Below are 20,224 nucleotides of genomic sequence, written 5' to 3' on the forward strand. Positions count from 1 at the left end.
TCTCCTTTTCTTATTGATTTTATACTCCATATAAGAATATGTTAAACTTTTTTTGCAAGATATTTGAGATTGCTTCTGGAAGAAGAAAGATTGTAAATTATAAATAAATGGTCATGAATTATAAATATTTGGCCTTAAGATTTCAGCAATCATAGGTTATCTCCCTGGGGCATGCATTAGAGCCTTCACCAAAAGAAAGTAGTTATTAAGGAGCAGCAATACTCAGACTTGGTGACCTAGCATGAACATGGAAAGTGAGTCCAGTAAATGTCCATTTTAACATTTTCTCCCTCTGTAAATGACACATGAAACTGTGGCCTTACCTTCTCCGCAAATTAAACAAATAGCTGCTGAATTCAAAGACCTGCTTCTGAGATGGGTAGGGATAGAATAAGAGCAAGAGCTGAAATGTTCTTCAGTCTAGGCAGCTCTCCTAGAGATATTTCTGTTTGGTGAGCAACCACTTCTTATGTCAAATCCTGTGGTTAGACTAAATAACTGTGTGAAATCAAAATGACAGTGAGGATAAGTTACTCTATCTTCCTCACATTTAGATGACCTCTTGTCATTGTACTTGGGTGCTGCTGCATTTCCCTGACACTGAACTGGAGGAGTTAGAGATTGGCAATAGAGAAATGAGAAACCTATAGTTTGAGAGGAAAAGACAAGATGCTCCAGGTGAGAGATCTTAAGGAGATAATGGTCTGAAATGCAAGTAGCTTGAGAAGATATCTGGTATGAAAGGAAATGGAAAATATATGAAAAAGAGATTTGAAGTAGTGTCAAAAAAAAAAGAAAAACTGGTTAGGACCAGATTATCAAAGGCCATAAAAGTGCAGTAGTGTTTCTGAAAGGCTTATATATACACACAATACGGATTAAAGGCTATAAAGTTCACAGCAAGGAAGGATATAAAGGAGCTGTTATAAAAGTCAAGCAAGAGATGAAATGAGGAGTTGAAGAGCTCTTGGACTATAGTGCTGGCAGGAAAAATAGAGAAAAGCTATGTTCAAGTGAGTACCTATCCTATGACTTACCTTTTACATAATTACTGATCCCAACAAATTTGAAAGGTAGGTAAGATTATTCCAAATCTATAATAAAGTAGAAGAGCTAACACTCAGAAATTCATCGAGCTACTGTCAACAGATTAACAGTCAAAATTTTAACTCAGTTCTTTCCAACTCCAAACTATTATCTTTTCATTAGTTTGCTTAAATATTAAAGAAAAAAGATATATTTCCAAAAGAAAATAATTTCTACATGTAATATAAGAAATAAAAATGATGTAAGAGAGAGAGAGACAACAGTCTATGAAAAATTAGTGAAAGAAAGAATGATAATAATCCTAACTTTTGTTGATAATTACTTTGTCCTAAGTGCTATTCTTAAGCACTTTTTCTTTATTATCACATTTACTACCTTTTCTGGTAAATGTAATTATCATGCTCATTTAGCTGAGGCTTATTTGTAAAAGTGAAGGAACTCATCTGATGTCTTAATTTAGGATCCCCAAAAGCCCTGGCACAAGGATTTGCCTGTCAGGTAGTTCGTTTTAGAAAGTGACCCTAAGGAATAGAAATCCGGGCCTGAGAAGAGTGAAGGATGCAAGCAGGAAAAGTCAATACAAACTGTATAAATGACACAATAACTGAGTAGACAAAGACTCGCAATCTTCACAGGACCAGAGAAGCAGCAGCCAAAACCTTGCCCTCAAGGGAAGGAAGAAAGGGCTATTTAATTACTGACTCCCATCCCTACTGGTCAAAGGTTACCCACAGTGATTAATCCTCTTGTACTTTAAGGTTTGCACATATAACAGAATGTAAAACATGTTCTTAATATGTCCCATGTGGAGATAACAGCAGAAAATGAGTGACATAAGTACAGCTGAGAGAAAATGTTCAGGATAGTTCTTATAGCAATGCCTGGAGTAAAAAATGCATATCAAGAGGATGCAAAATGGAGCATTAGAGGTATACAAGGTACAGGGACAGAACTAGGATTTGAATTTCAGTACTCTGATTCCAGAACAAAGGTCTTCTTATAGCACTAGTTCTCAAACTTGGCATGCTTTAGACTCACCCAGAGTGATTGTTGAAACAACTTACATAGCCCATTTTAGAATTCCTGATTCTGTAGGTCATAGATAGAGCCTAAGAATTTGTTATTATTATAGTTCCCAAGAGATGCTGCTAATACTCATCTATGGGCCACATTCTGAGAACCACTATCTTGGCAAGGGTCTCACAGATCAGCAAAGGGAAGATTCATTTCTGTAAAGGGAAGCTGTGATCAATTCACTGATTGATCTTCAAGATATTGAGAAACAAATTAAATTCCCTGAAAAGGAAAAGCTATTTCTATACAATAAATTCATGATCTATATCATAGACACTTGTGTAAGAAATAATAAGCTTGGTTTAAGAGGCTCTAAATAAACAGAGAAATGCTACTTATGGACTGTCACACTTCAGGAAGAAACCCTAAAGAAAAAAAAAATCTATGAAACTTGGAGATTCATGAATAACTAGGAGGTTTGGAGCATGATGAAGCTTATGAGAGTGAAAAACAGAGCAACTGTCATAGTTGAATCTTTGTATCTGGAGTGTCCTATGATGAGCTCTCAATTTTTTCTATGTTTAATGAATACCTATTAAATATGGGACTGAAAAAAAATAAACGATATTCCTTCTACTTTCAAGGAGTTTGCAGTCTAGTGTGGTTGGGATGCAAGAAGGCAAAAGCATAGAAAAGGAAATTGCAAAATACCTCAAAGGCTGAAAAAGATTTTCACAAGGAAGTGGGAATTAAACTGGGTATAAAGGAGAAATGGGAGTTGGCATGTAAAGACAGGAAAGAACATTCTGAGCAGAGGGGACATCATGCAAAAAGTTATGAACGACCTGGACTGTCTGGGGAACAGTGTTTCACTCAGCTTGATTGGAGAGCATCAAGGTTTATACTAGAACCAAACTGTGAAATTTCCATATGCCAAATAAAAGGTTTTAACTTCATTTGATAAGCAGTAGAGAGAGAGTAGAGGTATGAGAAAATAATTTGGTATAAACAGATTTTTTAAAGATTTTATTTTTAAAAATATTTTTAGATGAAGCATGGAAAATAAAGTTGATTAGAAAAATGAAGTGTGGAATATGAAATATGGAAATGAAAGTTCTAAAACAAAGCAATAAGGACACTCTATTACAACTGAAAAGGTCAGATTTGAGAGTCAAAGAAAGACTAGAACAAAAGTTAAAATGGACATAGGATATGGGAGAGAGAAGAAGGAATTCAGGAACTGAAGGTCCTTCACAAGTGAGCCCTTTAGCTGGTACTAAGGGTAATGGTCCCTGTTTTTTTCCCGTAAGTTTTTTTTTTTACTGTTTTGTTTTGTTATTAAACATCTAGGCATAGATATCTCAAAGAGGCTAAGGCAAGGCTTTCCATAGTTTTCTTTAAGATAGTAAATATAGGTAGAACAAATGATTCATGTTTAAATAAGCTCTCAACACCTTCTTAAATGTGTGTTGGGATCCTCCAAGTGCTCATTGTTTCCAAATTTTTCCATGATTTTCATAGAAAATCACTTAGGACTTCTGTTCTACTGAGCATTCTTGGAAAATTCCAAGATAGGGATACCAGAACCTCATCCTCCTTGGCAGTAAGGTAACTCTTAGCAGGTAGGAAAAAATAAAGGAATATTATTTCCTCAATGGAGGCCATATGATAGAGTAGATAGGTCATGGATTCAGAGATAGTCACGCCTAAGAGACTGTCCTGATCCTTTTTAGGTATATGATTTGAGGCAAGTTAGGGAAACTGTGTGTCAGTGAGCATATCTATAGATAGCAAATAATGATGCTTACCTTGCAAGATTATTAGGGAATTGTGGAAGTACTTAAAGTATCTTGTACTTAAGCAACAAATTATGCTAGTTTTATAATAGGAGTCTCAGAATTTTAGATTATATTATTATTATTTCTCTTATTCTGACTTCTGACTGAATTAAGGGTGTCACTTATCCCTCGTTATCTCCTGGTCCTTTAAATCTTCACCTGTTGACTCACTACTTTTGTTATTTCTGCCTATAACCATCTATTGGTGTTTGTGGTTGTTTAATTTGACTTTTATTTGATGAACCAACTGATTAGTTTATGAGAAAATAAAGAGTCTGTTTTATGGATCTAGACTTGGTGGTTTTTACAGTCAAAAAAATTACACAATTAAGTAAGTTTGCTTTTCAAAAAAATTAAAGAAGAGTGAGAAATCTGGAGATCTAAACCATGAGCTATACCTATACAATTCCATGGCTCCAGATCATTTCTGTTTTGCTAAGAAGGATGACTCATAAAGCTAAATCTCAAACCTGTCAGAAAAAAAGAACTATTATGACTGCTTCAGATTGTGGTTGAAAATGATAATCACACTATCATGAGGATGTCTCTTCTGGCAGGAGAGGAAATTTTAGCTTAACAAAATTTGACATAGCTATTGACATATCTATCTATTCTCAATTATAAAATTTTAAGCCAGTGATTTTTTTAAAATAGTGTTTCATGTTTATGCTAATATCTGAATCTAATATCAACTCCTACTCAAATATCAATCAGCTATTATTCAAATTCTCACACAGGCCAAAGTAATTTAGACACTTTAGTACAATAAGACTCTCATTGGTCATCAAGACTAACAAATTTCAAGCATGTGCCTTTTCATTTTTCAGCTCAAAATTTTTCATGTCCCTCCATTGCTTACTGAGTTAACCACAAACTCCTTAATGTACAATTTGAGGTTCTCCATGGACACCATAAAGCAAGGGAACTAAATTATGGGGTAATCTAAGTGCTTCTCAAACTTTAACACACACATAGATGACCTGGAAATCTTGAAAAAGTGTGATTCTGATTCATCAGGACTGGGATAGAGCTATTCAGAGAACAGTCATGGCAAGATAGTGAATGATGAGGAACTAAGGAAATACTTTAAGCATTAAATCCCAGTATGGTGGGAACAAACCAATGGGAAATAGGAGCAAGGGACAAAAAATCCAGAGATCCCCCCAAGATATTTTCCCTCTAAATGCAATATGCTTTTAAACAGCATGACTGTAATCCCAGCTACTACTTGGGAGACTGAAGCAGGAGGATTGCAAGTTCAAGGCTAGCCTAGGCAACTTAGAAAGACTGTCTCAAAATATTTTTTTAAAAGGGGCGATGTAGCTCAGTGCTATAGTGCTTGCCTAGCATGTATGGGGCTCTGGTTTCCATCTCCAGTACTAAAACAAAAAAGGAGGTGGAATCCAGTACTGCTCAAATATTTGACTTGCTCTTTGTGGTTTACATTTTTGTCTTCCCAGGTACTTTATACAAAGTTTCCTAGGGTCCTGGAACAAATACTTTAAGCTCCTTACCCATTTTTTCAATACTAGTTCTGTGTTCTAAGATAGGCAATATGTTCTTTGATTCTCCCATACAAGAAAATATCTCTGTTTTCCTGGGGATAGAGGATAGGGAGGTCTTCATTTCTCTTTGGTTTGAGAACTTCAATCAAGTACTTAGGGGTCTGGTTCTTAGTTACAAAGTCTAGCTCAGAGTCAGCTGGGAGTTGTCATGACATTAAACTTGGTATGAAATTCCAGAATCCCAAGGTGTTAGGATTTTAACTTACTAAATTCTTACCATACAATGGATGCATGATAAAGGCTCTGTTTATTATCTCATTAGCCATAACACATAAACACTGAATGAGTGTCCGTTCAATTGAACTGCATGTCTTATAATAGTAAAACCTTCCTCAGGGTTTTAGTTTTACCCAGTTCTTTGTACAAATGTACACAGTGGTTGTAATTTTTTGTTGTTGTTACTGGATATTGACTGTTTAACTTCTCTTCACAATTTTGAGAGTATGAGACTCACTGAAGGCTCTGTTTCTATAACTGGAGGCACTTTTAAGCATTAATATGTATCCAAAGTGTTCTTATTTGGTATTTGGAGAACAAACTGTTCTTAAAAAATGTGAGCTCCTGGCACCATTATTCTTTCTGGGATTTTGCTTAGCTCCTTAATTAAGTCATTTTCATTTTAATCAAATTGTTGCTTGGAGCTATGATAATACCATGGGAAGTCCTAGTATGAATCTCACTCTGTCCTTCACATGGCTGATACTCCATTTTGAAAATCATTCCATGGGTTTGTCTCCCTTCACTGACTTCTGTAAAAGTAAAACATTAACAAGCATTAAAGTGTTACTTGCTTACTTGCTAAGAGGAGTCCAAAAGTTAATAAAATGGAAATGTTTCCTGAGTGAAACTTGCTTATAATATTTAACTTCCAGTTTGTTTCTGGGACCAGGTCCACAAGGAAAATTTCCCTCTCTGTGTGGAATTATTTAAGTATGGATTCTTTTGGTATGGTCTCGGTGGCTCTAATTACATGGCTGTGTGTGGAATAACCTTGGGAGATTTGTGAAAGTATAAATCTTCAGCCCCTAGCCACAGCTCTAGTTAATGAATATCTAGGGTGTGGGCTGAACATCTGTATTTTAAAACAGGACACACTGGCATCACTTACTACCAGCTCACTGAAGGAGTCTTGCACCCAGCCAAGTTTAAGAACTACTGCTTTGAACAATAAAGTGGCCCTAGCTGATCAAAAAGTGGAAGTGAGCCATGTCTTTACAAGTTAGAAATTCAAACATATGCTCTGGCGAACACCTACATAACAATCTGTTAAAGCTTATTTAAAAGGTCAAATTGAGGAACCTAGCCTGGACTTTCTGCATCTGAGATTTAGTCTCGAAAGTCTGTGCATCTATCAGGGTCTCCAAGGGATTTGCTTGTCCACTGATGTGTTAGAACTCTTCTCTAGATGAATGACCAATGAAACACCTAGATGGATACTTTGTTTAATTTGTGATCATATTTAATTCTATCCCTTATCTATGGAAACCACTAGAATCATTCTAAGAAATTGTTCTTAAAATTTTTTATATTGAGTCCCCTTTAGTGAAATCTGTGAATCCTCTCTCTAGAAAATTTCACTTAGACACATGCATGTTTGTGAAATATATGCTTCTTGATGACATGCAAGTCATCGGTAAAATAAAGCTGAGTCAGAGGCTGGGAGGGGATGTTAGAGGTGTTAAAGTGAAGAAATGGTACAGAATAATCATCTATGCATGTGGGAGAGAAAATAAACTACAGAAAAAGTTGGATTAGTGGGCATCCCTACAGTTCAACTAACCACTTTGGGCACTCTTAGCAGGATATGTATACTCGCCTTGCCCTTCTTGAGTCTGCCAAAATAACTGAATGCTGATGACTCTTGCCCTCTGAGTGTTAATGAATCATTGTGGTCAACAAATCCATTTCTCGTCCTGGTCTTAGCTGATGCACAGTCAAGTCAAGTGGATGCAATTCACTGAAGGTATTGTCATGTTTGCTCAGATTTTCTGGGGGTTTATGTTTCTGTGAAAATAGAGACTTAAATTCACATTTTAGCAACAAATAGCTATTCTGCTTGCATTGTGAAATTTTAATTGTATTACTGGAGAATAGCTGTTCAATGCGTGTCTTTTATTGGTGATGCTCTGTTTTCTAGCTTACTAGACATTTACTTTACTTCAGATAATTACTGTGGCTTAGATTTTAATGTCCTAATTAACTATCCTTATTAGCTTTATGGCAAGAACTGCAGCATAACAATTATGTCTCACAAAACATGCTTGATAATATAAATATTAAACCCCTTTCACCTGCAGAGAGAAGAATAAGGCAAAGAAGGAATATTCAGTTAGGTTTGGTTGCTGAACTTAATTTTTTTTTAAGCCCAGGCACGTGGACCAGTCCTGTATGTCATGGTGAGACATCTTCACCAAGGCAGCTGTTTTGGCTGGACAGTTTATTTTCAATCAAAACATTCACTCCTCAGACACTTTTTAAAACTGCCAAGAGAAACACAAAGATGCCTCTATTTCCTAAATAGACTTTATTCAGTCATGAACCTCTGATGTTTATTTGTTGTGATGACTTAATTAGCTAACCTACAGGCACTTCTCAGCACCTCCCACATATCCACATTGCTTTGTATATCAGTCAAGATAGGGTAGGGTCTGCCATGGCCATAAATAAACCCCCAAATCTCAGAGGCTAATACAATAAAGATTTATTTATCACTGCACAGATTGGGTCAGCATTCTTTATCTTTTAGCTATTCAGTCTGGGTTAAGGGGCCTCCAATGTTCCCATGGTATGGGACAAAGGCCCTAGGGGATTAAGCAGGATGGATTTAGCTAATATTACTATTATCTATAGTATGTTATCTATATATTTAGCTAATATGTACTATTATCCATAGTATGCTGGCCAGAATCCATGACCCTAATTAACCCTGGATATTGGGAAGCAGAAGAATGTAGTTAGGTAGTCCTAGTGGTCTGTGTTATACTGTGTCAGGTGATAATAAGGGACACAAAGAAGAAGGCAGCTAAATCCTTACCCCTGAGATTTTAACCTATTAGTATGATAAAAGACAGGAAATTCATATTCATGAAGTACTTCTCCATGGCAGATTCTTTGCTAGAGATATTTTAATATTTTAATTAATTTATATAACACTAGATTTATCATTTTTCCACCAATTATTGAGCAACACCTATTTTCCAGAGACTAATACATACATTGTATTTCAAAGATATCAAAGACTCAATGACACTTTTCAAAGAGAAAAGAGGAAGACAAGCAAAAAATGCCTAGTTAATTCAACATAGTGTGATAAGTACCATGACAGGAGTATTAGTTTCCTATGGCCACTGTAACAAAATCTGGGTGCTTCAGAGCAACAGAAAATTATTCTCTCATAATACAGGAGGTTAGAAGTCTACAATCAAGATGTCAACAGGGTCATGTTCCCTCTGAACAGAATCTTCCCTTGCCTCTTCTCAGCTTCTAGGGGTAGCTGTCAATCCTTGGCATTCTCTTAAGACTGCACATTCCAAACTCTGTCTCTGTCATTACATAGAATTCATCCTGTGTATCTCTACCTTCATATGATGTAGTTTTCTTCTTATAAATAGGTCAGTCATATTGCATTATGGCCTACTCTAATGACTTCATCTTAACTTGATTACATCTGCAAAGATCCTATTTCCAAGTAAGGTCACATTCACAGATTCACAGAGGGTTTCAACATATTTTTAAGGGGACACAATTTAACCTGTAACAAATGATAAGCTAAGGATGCTAGGAAAATTCACAGGCGCAACTTTGGTCAGAAAAATTTCCTAGAGGACATAATGTCTAAATACCCCTAAACCAGCAGTGGACAGTCAAAAAAATTGTGGAAGAAAAGCATCCTAGGAAAAGCAACCAACATGTGTAAGAGTCCAGCAACAATACAGAATCTGATGCACTGTAGGAGCAATTTAGTTCAATTGGAGATGAATTTCAAGATAGGTATAATGATTAATTTTGTGTCAACTTGCCTAGGTGAAGTAAAAGATGCTGAGACAGCAGATCAACTATTATTTCTGGGTGTTTCTATTAGAGTACCTCTACAATAGATTAAATTTGATGAGTGAAGAAGATAGATCTGCCCTCACAAGATGTATGAAGGTATCATCCAATCCCCTGAGCACCCAAATAGAACCAAAAGGTGGATGAAGGGTAAATTCTCTCCTTGATTTGAGACATCCATCTGCACCTTCTCTCAGATATTGGAACTCTGGGTTCTTGGGCCTTTAGACTCTGGGTCCACCTAGCAGTGTTCCCCTCAACTCCTGCTATCCTGTTCTCAGGACATTACCCAAGTTCTCAAGCCTTCAACCTTAGACTGGGAGTTACACCACTGGATTCTTGATGCTCAGGCCTTGGCATTTGAACTGAATTATACCACCAGCCTTCCTGGCTCTCCAGATGGCAGATTGTGGGGGATTTTTTTTGGCCTCCATAAGCGCACACACCAATTCCCGTAATCTTATCACCTGTCTTATTGGTTCTGCTTCTCTGGAGTATCCCAACTTATATAATAGGAATGGGGAAAGAAATGGGGCTGGAGTGATGAAAAGAAACTTAATCATGAAGACCTTTGAATGGGTTGATACGTTATCAACATTGTCAGAGCTAAAAAGTTTAAGCAGGGAAGTGAGAGTATCAAGAGAAGTGACAGTGTCAGGTGTGGTGGCACACGCCTAAAATCCCACTGGCTCTGGAGGTTGAGGCAGGAGGATCATGAGTTCAAAGCCAGCCTCAGCAAAAGTGAGGCACTAACTAAGAAACTCACTGACACCCTATTTCTGAATAAAATACAAAATAGGTTTAGGAATGTGGCTCAGTGGTTGAGTGCCCCTGAATTCAATCCCCAGTACCCTCCACTCCCCCAAAGAGAGAAGTGACAGTATGAGAATTTTAAAAAGATCATCCTGGTTGTAGAATAGAGCAATCATTTAAGTGGGCAGGGTGGGATGTAATAAACTATAACAATCTAGGTAAGAAGGGGTTCAAACCTAAGAATGGTAGCAAGAGTTGCAAAGAGATGTAGATGGATTCTGGAGATGTTTAGGAGTGAAAATTATACTTTAGGAAGATGACTCCTGTTTCGTGGCCAGATGCAGACACATAATTTAGTAAGAAGGGAAACAGAGGAAGATGAACAGGTTCCATTAGGTGGGGTTGGGTGGACTGAAAATGAGAAATCTCCAGAGCTAGTGATTCCCGTAAGACATGATGTAGTGAACCCAGGCAGATAGCAATGTAGACTAAAATTTTTATCCTCTTTAATCATATCCTATTGCCTACCAAAGCTTCACTAGCAAAATTCTAATGGAAAACAAAAATACCAGTATATACTATTCAGTATTGAGAATAACAAGTTCATTAAATGGAAGGTTCTTATGACCCAAGAAAAAAAGTTTTGAATAAGGAGACAAAGACTAGATTTAGGTCTTTGAATGACAAAATTTGGAGAACTAAGGAAAGGAAAGGCATTTATTAGGTTGGGGCATAACAGGAGGAAAGTTGAAGAGAAAGAATGAGTCCAGCCTCCTTGGGGGCGGAGAGTTCAAATGGAGAATCAGTGAAAAAGAAGATTGGACAGGGCAGGTAAAGACAAGGAGTAGAGGACTTAGCAGCCAAACTGTAAGATAGTTTACAATGTTGCAGTACTCAAATGGCACTGCCTTCTCTTGGGAACATTTCCTGCTGGCTATGAGGAGAACTATCACTCCACATACCTACTAAATGAAGAAATGAATGAATGGATGTTAGGGATCGTCAAATCATTAAGATTTCCTTTTGGTCCCTGAGTCAGCAGCTTTGTTTATAGTTTTGAATGATTGTTTTCTTTCAACAAGAAGATGAAGACACATTTTCAGGAAAAAAAAAAAGATTGTTTTACCTTTTTAGTAGTGAGGATTCTAGTCTCAGGGGAAGCACCATGGAAATAATCCTCTACCAGAAGTAATGAGCCTCATGGCCTTCCTTGATCACTAAGTCCTTCCAGGCTCTGGTTTTTGAAAACTCCAGACCAGGTCCTCTTTAAGGTACCTTTCAGCTGTATTATTTTATGAGTTCCTCTGGGTCTTTGTAAGCCATGGCTGATGAGTTGCCTCAGTGAACTCAGCTCAAATGATGCAGAGGCATTGTAAATAGCTGACTTCAAATTATAGTACAAAGCTATAGCACTAGCATAAAAAGAGATACACAGACCAATGGTACAGAATAAATTTATAAGGAAGGACTGCTGTGAAAAACTCTTGAGATGACTCTCCTTTTAGACTAAAGACAGTTTTGTATTATTGACTCCTGGAAAATTTTAATCAAGATCTTCCGTGTCAAACGGAAAGAAGATTCTCTTCAGAGCTGAGGGCAGTCTGGAAAATATTTTCCCTTTTTCAAATGGGTTCGGTTACATCTTTTCCTTTCAATTCTGAATTTACAATGAGAGGCTTTCTGTTTACAGAAGTTTTACAAGAAATTTACAATTTGCAGTGAGCACATTTAGACCTCAATTGACCATTCCGTCTGATAGAATATAGGCACATATCCACAGCTCATCATAGAGTCATTGCTTATTTTTTATCCTTCCCTACATTCCCCACCCCAACCTTGGGCAGGCTAAACCAGACAGTACTAAACTTGTATTTGTCATACTTTCTCAATAGGTGTCAGGGTGTGTGTGTGTGTGTGTGTGTGTGTGTGTGTGTGTGTGTGAGAACCTCTATGTGAAGATTCCTAGTCCCCACTTTCAAGTATTTTGAATGAATTAGTTTGAGTCAGGAAGCTAAAAAATTAAACACCCAACACAACATAAATGTCCTTTTTCCTATAGCATTCTCTCAAATTCTTTTCCCCCCATATTTTTGGGTGTATTTCAGTTGTACAAAATGGTGGGATTTGTTGTTACATATTCATACATGTACACATTATAAAAATGTAATTTGGTTAATATTATTCCCCAGTATTCAAATGATGCAGAGGCATTGTAAATAGCTGACTTCAAATTATAGTACAAAGCTATAGTACTAGCATAAAAAAGATACATAGACTAATGGTATAGAATAAATTTATAAGGAAGGACTACTATGAAAAACTCTTTGAATATTTCTCCTTTCTCTCCCCTCTTACCTCTCCCTGGTCCCTGTACTTTACTATTCTCCCTTCAATTTTCATGAAACCCCCCAAAACTTTACCTTTGTTCTTCTCTAGCTTCTACATACAACCCTTGACCTTCTTAGTTTTGGCTTATTTCATTTAACATAATGGTCTCATGCTTCATCCATATTTCCTACAAATGACATAATTTTTCTTTATAGCTAAATAAAAGTCCATTTTGTATATATACAACATTTTCTTTACCTATTCATCTGTTGATGGATACCTATGTTAGTTCCATAGTTTGGCTATTGTGAATTATGTTACTGTAAACAAGAGTATGCATGTAGTATTATAGTATGATAACTTTGACTCTTTAGGATAAATACCAAGGAGTGGTATAGCTAAGTCATATGGTGGTTCCATTCCTAGTCTTTTAAGAAACCTCTACACTCACTGATTTCCATATTAGTTGTACTAATTTACAATCCCACCAATAGGGTAGAAGTGTCCCTCTTTCTCCACATCCTTTCCAGCATTTGTTATTGTTTGTATTTTTGATGGCTGCCATTCTACCAGGAGTGAAATGAAATCTCGGGGTATTTTTTATTTGTATTTCCCTAATTGCTAATGATACTGAACATTTTTTCATATATTTCTTGGCCATTTGTATTTCTTTTTTTGATAAGTGTCTGTTTAGTTCATTTGCTCATTTATTAATTGGGGTTATTTATTTTTTGTGGTAAGTTTTTTTTAGTTCTTTATATATTCTGTATATTAATCTTCTGTCAGAAGAGTAGCTAGCAAAGGACTGGGATTGTGGCTCAGGAGTAGAGCACTTGCCTTGATGTATGGAGCAGTGGGTTTGATCCTTAGCACCATGTAAATAAATAAAATAAAGATATTGTGTCCATTTACAACTAAAGTTAAAAACAAACAAAAAAAGAGTAGCTAGCAGAGTTTCTCCCATTTTATAGACTCTCTTTGCACATTCTTGTTTCCTTGGCTGTGTACAGGCTTTTAAATGTGATGTCATCTCATTAATTAACTCTTGGCATTATTTCCTGAACTTTACAGGTCCTATTGGGAAAGCTGTTACCCTGCCTGTATATTGCAGTGTTGACCCTATGTTTTCTTCTTGGAGTTGCAAATTTTCTGGTCTAATTCCTAGGTTTTTGATCCATTTTGAGTTGGGTTTTGTGCAGGGTGAGAGATATGGGTCTAGCCTTATTCTTTTACATGTAAATAACCAGATTTCACAGCACCATTTGTTAAAAAAGGCTGTCCTTTGTCTACAGTATTTTTGGCACCTTTGTAAAGGATCAGATGACTGTATATGTGTGGGTTTGTCTCTGTGTCTTCTATTCTGTACCATAAGGGAACTTCTAAAGTGCAGATTCCTAGTCCCAACTTTCAGGTATGTTGATTGAGTAAGTTTGAGTCAGGAAGCTAAAAAATTAAACACCCAACTAGGTGTCTATTTTTATGCCAATTCCACATAGTTTTTTTAATTATTATTATACTTTTGAATTCAAGTATTGTGATTCCTCCAGCATTGCTTTTTTGGTTTGGATTGCTTAGGCTATTCTGAGTCTTTTATTCTTCCAAATTAATTTTAGGACTGTTTTTCCTGCTTTTGTGAAGAATGTCATTGCATTGAACGGGGATTGCATTGTATCTATATATTGCTTTTAGTAGTATGACCATTTAAACAATATCAATTCTGCCTATCAATGAACATGGGAGGTCTTTTCATCTTTTTGTAGCTTCTTCAATTTCTTTATTCAATGTTCTATAGTCAAACTCTCTCTTCTCCACCATATTTCTTTACTACTTCATCTGTACTCCTATTATATTCTAAGTAATAATGTACAGATATTTTTTCCTATCTGACATCTAAAGCGTTAACTTCTGAAAGGCAGGAGCCCTATCAATTTTATTTCCTTGGTGTCCAGTATTATATCTAACATGTCTTATGGACATACATGCATTGTGCAAAAATGCATTGATTTCAATATACCAATACAGACACAGCTACAGGTATATGATACATCAGCACAATAAAATACACAGCTAATAATTATTTTCTTGTAAACATTCTAAAGTATAACAGTATTCTCTCAACAATATAAATGCACAACTGGATATGAAATCTTGGTGGATTAATCAGGACACCCTATCCTTGTGTGAATCAGTCTTTCCACTTAGGGTCATATTTACCAAAATTGGGCTGTAGAATCAATACTTTCTCTTGTGTGTTACCTTGTAAGGGAGCAATTGATCCTGGGATGCACAATAATGAAAAACAGTCAGAAGAGACAGATTTTAGTAGTGGGAGCTGGCAACTGATTTCCTCGACCAGACTGTTTCTTTTTATCTCCAATAGGAGGCCATTTTCTGTCTTGTTCTTTGTCTGTTTCGAACTTTCTCAGATGCAGTGGCGCCATGGGAACAGACATTGCTGTCACATGTCAGGCATTTAGGCATCTATTAAGGAGAGATGAAAAGAATATTAAATGTGGCAAGGCAGAAGAGAGGCAGTGGAGAAGAGATATGGGGACATGATTTGGATTGGGAATGGACATCTTCTTTCCAGTGGGAATAACCTGTGCCTAGAGGGGGGATGTGGTGTCTTCTGTTGCTGTAAGATTAAATTACCAAGGGACCTACAGTTTCCCTCCTTTACTCCAATCAGCTGAAAAGATAACAAAGTAGGGAGCACCAGAGAGTTTTCAGAGTCTAAAAGTGATAAAGCTCTTGAAAATATTCAAGTTAATCCTGTAGTCAGCTTTCCTCCTCTATCACCCCAAAGATTTGAAATTCAGTTTGATTTCAGCCCAGAGTCAAAATGTCTCAGAATCTCTGTTTCAGTAAATATTTTAAAAGATGGTTATATTTATTATATTTGCTTTTCACTATCACACTGTGAAAGAAGCAGGCAATATTAACAAGTCATATTTTTACTGATGAAAAATCTAAAGTCCAATAATTTTTCTGAGATACCTCCATTAATTTATGACAGAGCAATAGCTGAATGAGAAATCTCCCCTCTGCCAATCATGCTGAGATATAGGTTTGGGTGTGAAGACAAAAATTTTAGAAGAATCAGAAAACTAAGAAATTAAATAAAAAGCTCAGTCATTTCAAAGATCATGGTCTTAAACTCAGTGGGCTATGGTGGCAGATATATAAATAGTGAAATCAGAGAGGAGGCTTTAAAATCCAAAGGTAATGACAAACCCAAAGTGAGAAGAATCAATAGACTATTATGTGAGTCATTGAGTACTGTTGTGAGCAACAGCCTTTCTCAGCAAGCACCTTATTGTCACAGAATAGCACAGGGCTTCTAATTCTTCCCACCATAGGAATTAAAGCTATAAACATGTTGGGAAGACATTATTTTTAAAAACTTTTATCACTTATCTACACCTGTGGAGTGCTAAGACAAAAGGGGGTAAGCATTCTTTTCCAGACCTATGATGCCAGACTATCTGACACCATTTATTACAACTCCAGACCTCTAGTAAATATTAGTATTAGTCTACCAGCTTCTGGAGCATTTAGAGTTTAGATGATGGCTGGAGTTTAAAGTCCTGAACCTCCAAGCATATACCCTTAAAAAATCAGTTAACCTAATCAGTTATACATTTATAAGAACCTGAACCACTTCAGACCATATTTCTTTGATGGAGCAAGATGGGTGCAAAAAGTACCAATCTAGGGGCTGGGTTGTAGCTCAGTGGCAGAGCACTTGCCTGGCATGTGTGAGGCACTGAGTTTGATCCTCAGCACCAGATATAAATAAATAAAAAATAAAGGTACATCAACAACTAAAAAATATTTTTTAAAAAGAGTACCAATCTACCAAGCCTATACTTCAGTAATCCTTTCAACATTGTTTTGTCATAAAAGTCCATGAAAAAAACATATATGTGGATTACATAGCTGAAGTGATATAGTAATTGTTTTCTAAAAGTCTAGATTAATAACAGTGCTGCTGGTTTTTATTCTTCTCCTTTAAAAAATTACTTTATTGAGGTATATATCACATATTGTATAGTTCATTCACATCAAGTGTATAATTCAATAATTTCTGAGTACATTCCCCATGTTGAGTAACCATAAATGAGTTTTAGAACATTTCCATCACACCAGTAAGATAACTCATGCCAATTTTATGGATTCTCACTTGCCTAACTCACCCCCAACCCAAGTAACCACTAAACTACTTTATGTCTATTACAGTTTATATTTAAGGCATCCCCCAAAAAAGCTCACATGAGACAATGCAAGAATTTTCAGAAGTTAAGTGATTAATGAGAGCCTTATCCTAATCAGTAGATTAATCTACTCATATGGATTAATTGGACAGTAACTGTAGGCAGCTATGATGTGGTTAGAAATGGTAGGTCACAAGGGGTGTAACTTGGAGTATATATTTTGTTCCCAGTGAACAAATCTCTCTTTTTCTCTGTTTCCTTGTTACCATGTCTTGAGCTGCTTTCCTCTACCATGCCTTTACACCATGTTGTTCTGCCTCCTTACCTTGGACCCATTGTTGTAGAGTTGGCTGACCATGAACTGAAACTCTGAAACATGAACCAAAATAAACTTTTCCTCTGCTGTGTTGTTCTTTCCAGGTCTTTTGGTTACAGAAAAGAAAACAGTGTTTCTAGAGATTTGCCTTTTGGGAATATTTCAAATAAGTAGAATCATACAATATGTGCTGGTATCTGGCACCTTTCACCTAGCAAAATATTTTTAAATTTTATCAATGTTGTAGGATGTATCAGGAGTGTGTTCCTTCTTTATTGCTCAACAGTATTCCACTATATGGATACACATTTTTTGTCCATCCATTCCCCAAAAGTTGATGGACTTTTTGGTTGTTTACCCTGTGGGGCTACTCTGAATAATACTACTAATACCACTAGTGTTCAAATCTTTGTGTGGATATATGTTTCATTTCTCTTGCCTAGGAATAGAGTTTGTTTTTGTTTGTTTGTTTGTTTGTAAGTTAGTCTCAATTCCTTTACCATAAAATTCCATTTTCATGGTGACCCATTCTTATGTTCCATCTAACTGTCCCTTTGGAAATTCAAAGTGAAAAAAGATGGTGGATCAAGTAACCAAGAGATATTTGGAGGTAGAATTCCTCCCATGTGAAAGAAAACAATTTTTCCAAGATAAGCCATATCAGGGAATGGGTAAAACATGAGATATTAGCCAACTCAGAGGAAGAAGGGTTGAAATATTCTGGTTTACATTTTCTCCTGTCTTCCAATCTCTTGCTAGTGTATCCCTTTAATCAACTCCAGCTGGAAGCCAATTGGCAAGGATATATGGAAAACAGAGAAGGGCAAGAGAAAGGTAGGAAAAAGATAAGAGAGCAAACAGGTAAAAGTCTAGCTCTTCTGCCCACAGACTTAATTTGAGCCTTCCAAATAAAGCCAGCATAAGTTTCTATAAACACTGTGTGTCTTGAATAGAATTCTAGTGATAGAAGGGATGTTATTGACCATTCAGGCCAATGGTGTTTAAAATCACATGGAGGAACTGCTGAGCAGAAAAAAAAAGCAATGTGGTTTATTTACTTATTTAGGGTACCAGGAATTAAACTCAGGGGCACTCAACCACTGAGCCACATCCCCAGCCCTATTTTGTATTTTATTTGGAGATAGGGTCTCACTGAGTTGCTTAATGCCTTGCTTTTTGCAGAGGCTATTTTTGAATTCGTGATCCTCCTGGCTCAGCCTCCCAAGATACTGGGGTTATAGGCAAGTGCCACCACACTCAGCTGCAATGTGTTTTTTTCTGTTTTACATGTCAGCATTTCCAACCATAATTCTCATTGAATAAAGGAGTCTGTGGCTTTAAGAAGGTATAAGTTCATTAGGGAGTCCAGCTCTGCATTGTACAAATAGGGAAAAGGAAACATCGTGGAAAATTTAGTGGTCTTTTCAGGATCATACTGCTGAACTTCCTCCCACAGTACAGAAATGTTAGTTAGGGGGACAACCAAGACTCAGGTGACAAGAGCTTTGTTCACTCACCACCAATATTAAAAAGTGGTTTTCAGCCTCTGGTGTCCTGAAGAATCACCTGAAGAATATTAAATATTTGTGTAGATGTCCTCCTTCTCCCACATCAGAATATCTAAGGTCAGGGCCCAACATACTATGTTATTTTCTAAAGTTCTACTGGCTCTTAAGTACAAGCCCTTGAACAAAACTGCTCTACTGAATAGTTAACTAATCACCAAGGCGCCCCAATCAATAGCAAATTCAACTACAACCAGTACACTTCACATTTGTCAAGCACTTTTCCATTTATTATGTAATTTAAGCACTGCAGAACCTTAGGTGGTAGATGGCAATGGAAACTAAAATTTTCTAAAGTTGCACAGCAGAAAATGAACCCCAGTATTAGAATATTTTGTTTCAGATATCCAGTCTAATGTTCTTTCTTATCACTGCAGGTTTACTTTCTCTACTTGTGTTAGTCAGTTTTTTTGTTATTGTGATAAAATACCTGAGGAAATCAACTTGAATAATGATTTATTTTGGTTCATGGTTTCAGAGGTTTCAATCCACGGTTGGTGGGTTCCATTGTTTCTGGCAAGACAGAATATCATGATGGAGGGTGTGGCAGAGAAAAGCTACTCACCTCATAGCAGTTGGGAAACAGAGAGGGGATGAAGAAGGGACTGGGGACATGATATACTTTGCAAGGGCACATCTCCCTATTTCCTCTAACTAGGCCACCTCCTAAAGTTTGTTTCCACTACTTCCCAATAATGCCATCAAATTATAAATCCATCAAAGGATTAATCTACTCATGAAGTGGAGCCCTCATGATCTATTCACTTCCCCAAAGCCCCTCCTTTGAACATTGCTGTATTGGGGACAAAGTCTTCAATACCTGAGCCTTTAGGGGACATTTCAAATCCAAACTGTAGCATGACTCCATTCCAATTACTATGGCAGGAACATGGCATTTTAGAATGATTTCTGAGAAAGAGACTATATACAATCCCTGTTAAGCATTATGAATTTAATGAAAACAGCATACATTAAAAGATAGATACTGGCAGTCACTGATGAACCCAGCCTAATTCCACCTTAAAATTGGGAGCCATCTTGTCACAAAGTCATGAAAAGTTCATTTCTGTTTTACTGTAAAATACTAAGATTTCTATTTGGCCTGGCCATAATTTCATGTTTTAAAAACTTGCTTGGGATTCTTGCCTGTGCTTTGAACTTACAGGTGCTGGTTCTCCTTGACCAGATAACAACCCTCCCTGAAATCCCAGCTTCCCCTCATTAACTCTGATGTTGGAGTTAGTTTCCTCCCTACCTTGAGATGTTAAACAATGTAGATCATAAACCTACTATCCGCCCTTGTATTACCCTTGTCTGAACCCTGTCCCAAGAAAACCCCTTTTTTGTAACTTTTTGTGCTATTAAAACTTCCCAGTAATCAGACCAGTTGCTGTTCTCTGGCCCTGTTTTTCTGAGTGAGACAGTCACTGACCAGCTCTCTTGTGTACACAATATAAGCTAGCTTTAATTTGGTTTAAATTGGAGTCAGTAGTCTTTTCTTTGCATCGTGGTTCAACAGTCATCAACATTTAGT

The 20,224-nt window shown here is 36.7% G+C and overlaps 1 long non-coding RNA gene across 1 annotated transcript in view; it reads left to right on the forward strand.

Moving 5' to 3' along the window:
- The first annotated feature begins 7,379 nt into the window (after positions 1–7,379).
- The window catches only part of LOC144366268 (uncharacterized), a 101,719-nt gene continuing 88,874 nt past the window's right edge, over positions 7,380–20,224 (forward strand). Inside the window, exon 1 of the long non-coding RNA XR_013425282.1 lies at positions 7,380–7,427. This is a non-coding gene — a long non-coding RNA (uncharacterized LOC144366268). The remainder of the gene's footprint in view (positions 7,428–20,224) is intronic.

Source organism: Ictidomys tridecemlineatus, chromosome 1 (genome assembly GCF_052094955.1).
Source record: "Ictidomys tridecemlineatus isolate mIctTri1 chromosome 1, mIctTri1.hap1, whole genome shotgun sequence".
Lineage (NCBI taxonomy): Eukaryota > Metazoa > Chordata > Mammalia > Rodentia > Sciuridae > Ictidomys > Ictidomys tridecemlineatus.